Raw genomic sequence first — 5,367 nt, forward strand, 5'->3', positions numbered from 1 at the left:
TCTTGTGTTGTAGCCAAGGCATGATGCATACCATTCTCTACTGTGCCTAGCACCTCACAAGGCCTCCATCTCATCCTCTTCTAGCATGCACGGCAAACAAAAGAGGAAGTGTGCAGTGGACTCCACATTTCACACTTTTGTGGACCCATGCATCTGAAATGACAGCTTTCTGAGAGATAAATGTGTAACGTCCAAGAACTAGCTGGCAAATTTTTTTTTTATCATTAGGCTTGTAACTTCTAAGCACTAACTAACAATTTCAATTTTTTTTGTATTTACACTTGTAACATCCAAGCACCAACTAACAATTTCAATTTTTTTTTTGTATTTACACTTGTAACATCAAAGCACCAACTGTCGACATCAAATGTTTTTGTCTTTTCTCGTGTGTCAGCTTCAGAATAGGACAGGAAAACCAGCCTGTTTTCATGAGGGCTGGACAACCACATGGCCATGCAAACTGGCCTGGCTAGTTCAAACTGATCTGTCCGGTTCTCTGCGAGCCCGTTGCAGAAAATCTTTCGAAAATTGTAATTAATTCTTCCAAATTCTAAATGAGGAAACTATATATATGTGTTTTTCAATCAACACAACCAATGGAACACAATGATACAATCCATTCTTGCATTTGACAAAGTTGGCCAAACCGGCCTGGGTGGTTCCGGCTAGGTCAGCCCCTTGAAAAGCTATTTTATTGGTCCAAGCTCTAAATGAGATGGTCCAAATATATTTTTTGACCGATTTTGAGTGTCAAAAATTTGACCAGATGATTTGGTGAGGGAAGAATACATGGACTATATGTTACTGGCTTGAATAGTGAAATTAGAGAAGAAAGAGGAGACCAGATGATTTAATGCAAGAAATACTTGCAACAGAGTATTGCATATATAGTGAATCTGCATAGTGCTAAGTTGGCATGAAGAAAACATTGCACCAGATGATTTTGTGGTCTTCAATAATGACTTGACTAGAGGATTCGTTAGAAAGGGTTACAAAGTTAGAGTTTGAGTGAGACATGCATTGGATGATCTAGGCATGTACTAGGCTTATGAGAGGTCAAGATTGAGTTCATTATACTACCTTGGCCTATGACATCGTGTATCACATCAATGTGCGAGGAGTAGCTTCCACATCGTGTATCTTGTGTAGTTGAGCTAGAGCCTATTGGGACATAGAACCTGCTATCGGAGGCATGACCAACAACACTGGTGGCGGAGCCCTGGAGCATTTGCCACTTATCGCGAAGGCCCCAGAGGATGGAGGCCTCAACAGTGTTGGGATGGGTCACCATTTGACAATCAATTTTGATTACTTACTACCATGCAATTGTTGTCTCCTATTGATGCTTGGCAGGTGACGAAGGTTGGACCTCCGGCTCACAGGGCAGAAGCCCAAGGAACATGAAGGACCAAACGCCAGGAGGTTCTTCGGAAGCAGAGGCCCCAGAGGCCGCAGTCGGAGACCGAGAGGAAATCATGACAACAAGATAGCACCACCCGCCACCTTTGCTAACGAAGGAGGGGCCGTAGGGAGCCCAGAAGTAGAGGCCCATCAATGAGAGATGGCCTGCGGAGGTCTGACCAAACTGGCACCATAGGACAAAAATAGGATATTCCAAAGAATGTACTGCTATCGTCATGGGGCACTTGTGTAATCGATCTAGGGAACCAACAATGTCATATAAAAAGGTGCACTGAATGCTGTAATTTTTTGGTTGGTGAATGCATTTATAAAACCCTAGCTTCCCTCGTTCACTGTGTGCACACTATTCACAACGCCTTCGCCCTAATCTTCATTCGGGCGAAGGTCACCTTTCCACCTCCCACCAGCTGGAATCCCCAATTCCAACAGAGCCCAACTTTTGTAAGCCATATTTTCCAGCAAATGACTGCACATCCTTTCAACAAGAAGGATTGATTTGAACCCTCCTCCCCCCTGTTTGTACCACTTGTAAAAAGTCATGTATATCTTTTGGGGGTTTCAATCCTAGTACAAAGTGAACCAATCTGCATAGAAATTTAGCATATAAGCAATCAAAGAAGAGGTGTTCAGTCTCATTCTTAGAGCAGAAAGCACACATTTTTCTCCCATTCTAATTTCTTCATGCTAAGTTATTTTTTGTTAGAATAACACCTCTTTTTAGGAACCGCAAAAAAAATTAGGGGGTATCTTTATCCGCCAAACTTTATAGGAAACCTTTATTCCTGTGTCCGGAGTTTACTGTAAAGGAACATTTTTTAGTGAGTAAAAAAGATATATCTTCCTACATGTAAATCAATGTTCACAATTGTTGCAACTAGGTGTTGCAACTCTAACAATTTATTATCTACTAATGCACTTCTAGAGAAAACATTAAGTGGTATAGTGCTAAGAATTGTTGCAACAATAATTTGCTTGTTCCCAACTATATTATACAAGGTAGGATATTGGAGCTTAAGCATAACCATTCCTAGCCATGTATCCTCCTAGAACTTGATTTGGGTTCCCTCTCCTAGTTGAAACACGCCTAATTTTAAGAATTGGTCCTTCATCTCCATGCTCATTCAAAAGTGGAATCTCTAGCATTTTTTGTGAGGTGAGATAGAGTTTTGTCTTTAACATACTTATTTTTGAGTACTTGTTGCTACAAACATTTTGTCATAGTCTTGCTCAAGGTTGGCCGGTTGTGGGCGGCTTAGGGTTGGGCGTGGGGTGGTTTGGGCACCGCTGGGGGCGGCGGCCTGGTGGTTAGCGGCGATGGTGTGGAGGCAGGGGCGGCAACACTAGGACAGGGTGGCAGCATGGGAGAGAGAAGACAGGGAAGTGGCGCATAGGAGAGAGAGAGAGAGAAGAGAAGGGGGTAGGGAAATATATTTTTTTCTTAAGATTGAAGGTTACATCATCCCTCTGTTTATAGTCCTGAGAGGCTTAGCCTCTAAGCAATCTAAACTTATCCTCCAAGAAACTAAGGATAGAGTCCTTATATATTTCGACTATTTTCGTAACAAGTAAAACTATTTATTTCCTAATAAATATTGATCTATTTTTCTTCTAAGCAATTATCTATTTATTTTCCTACTCTTTTCTGGCTTTCCCTTTTTATTCTAGAAATCAGGAGATTTCACGGCAGAGGTTCAAGGCGGAGGAGGCGCTGCCCCCTTGCTGCGTGTGCCCTTCCTGTGCGCTGGGGTGCCCCTGGTGCCGGTCTGGCCCAGGTCCAGTCCTCTCGCCAGCCTGTTGGCTCACTCTGGGGTATGTCAGAGATTTTGTATGCTATTCCTCCGTCCCCTTTGGGCTGGCAAATGATGGACCGTTTCACAAGTCAATACTTCCTTTTCTATTGATCTTATTGCTAAAAGAACCATGATTTATACTCCCTCCATTTCAAATTGTAAGATATTCCAAGAATTTTGAAGAGTCAAAGCATCTCAAGTTTAACCAAAATTATAGAAAGAATTATAAAGGTTTATGACATTAAATAAGTATACTATGAAAATATAATTAATAAAGAATTTAACGATATTTAATTGGTATAATAAATGTTATTATCTTATTATATAAATTTTAGTCAAACTTGAGATGCTTTGACTCTCTATGATTCTTGGAGTGTCTTATCATTTGGAATGGAGGGAATAATACTTAATTTTCTAAGCACCCCTCTAGGGACTAAAAAAAGATAGCATAAACATTGCTAAACTTGACAATAACAAATTAATCAACACCAGGCATCCCCCTAAAGAGAGTAATTTTCCTTCCCAACTTGCCAACCACTTTTTCATCCTTTCTTCAATGACCTTCAAATGAAGACAATATTAACATCAAAATTATAGTACTCGACAAGAGCTATAACTTTACAGTTAACAATTTTTTTTAAGATCATTTAGAGTGTGAAATATATACAATATAAGATTCGAAATCTTGTACTTAAAACAATACGATAAGTTGTATATTCATAAGTACTCGTGTATAGCTTAGTGATATGGGGGCTCGATAGAATGCGAACCTTAAGGTCTAAGGTTCAAATCATAAAAACTTATACTCCATCTGTCCCCAAATACTGCTATTTCTAGCAAATTTTAGACAAATTAGTGTGGCAAACAAAAGACCATTGTACCCTCAATTAATTTGGGTTCCACCATTTAATCATGCACGTTAAGCCATGGTTCTCTGGTTCCAACGAGCTGCATTTAATGCCAACTAAACAGACTCAAATAATTACCATGCACCAAAGTACTACTCCCTAGAAGAAATTAAATGGGCTGGTGGACCTAGTATGCTAGTAGAAATAACAGTATATATGGACAAAATTTTCTCCTAGAAATAACAGTATTCAGGGACGGAGGAAGTATTTTCTATCTTTTTACCACACCTATCACTCTGGGGTCTAGAACCGGCAGCGATAAGTCACCCTATCATTTTTCGATCATCCACTAGTCTAGTGCGTACATATATGTATAATAATGTTGTATCACGAGGAATGTCATCCTCCACAAGGAATGCCATTCTTTTCATCAAATATGTAAAAGGATTTAGCATCTTTTGTGCATATTACACATGGCCCGACGATCATCCCAGAATTTAGCATCTTTGTTTCTTTTCCCCTTTTTGAGGTTAGAACTTTTTCTTCGAGTGGCTAGAATTTAGCATCTCCATGGATGCGATGGGAACGTATTGGGTCAAAAAGACACTTTATTTTTTTCTAGTGAAAGAAAAACAACAGCAGATGAATATGTATATTCCCAGTAGTCTTCACTGGGCCAATTAATTAGGGAGTAACGCTCATCAATCTCGCCTAATCCAGTTGGAGCACAACTTGAAATTGGGCTCAAATGCCCAACCAGCGCAGCACGTGTTGCTACGGAAAAGAAAACTGCCGGCTGCCGTCGTCTCCATGCCACCCCATGGCTCGATCTGCTCCGCCGTTGTCGAAGCTGGGCCGGCCGTCGTTCAAGCACAATTCCATATCCATCCATGTATCGTAGCTTCTGCCGTATCAACGATTCAACAAACGCACAGCAAATCAGCAAATCGATAGATGGCAGTGTAAAAATTAGGGTTAACAAGGTGCCGTGCCTGGCTCCCATGGTTGCGTGTTAAATATATAGTTGGGAAACAGCCCCCCAACGGTGGCGTTTACAAATCCAGGTTTGTTACAACAATATCTTCTACAAACTAGGATCTATCTACTACCTACACGGTACATAGAATCTAGACTAGATATGAAGTAGTTATCTTAACATTCCCCCTCAATCTCAGCCACTAACAAGGTTGAGATTGTTTCTGAATTCCTTCAACTTTGCACGAGGCAAAGACTTAGTGAATCCATCGGCCACTTGGTCATCGGTGCTAATGAATCTCACTTCTAGTAGCTTCTGTGCTACTCTTTCT

This window comes from Sorghum bicolor, chromosome 5 (genome assembly GCF_000003195.3).
Source record: "Sorghum bicolor cultivar BTx623 chromosome 5, Sorghum_bicolor_NCBIv3, whole genome shotgun sequence".
Lineage (NCBI taxonomy): Eukaryota > Viridiplantae > Streptophyta > Magnoliopsida > Poales > Poaceae > Sorghum > Sorghum bicolor.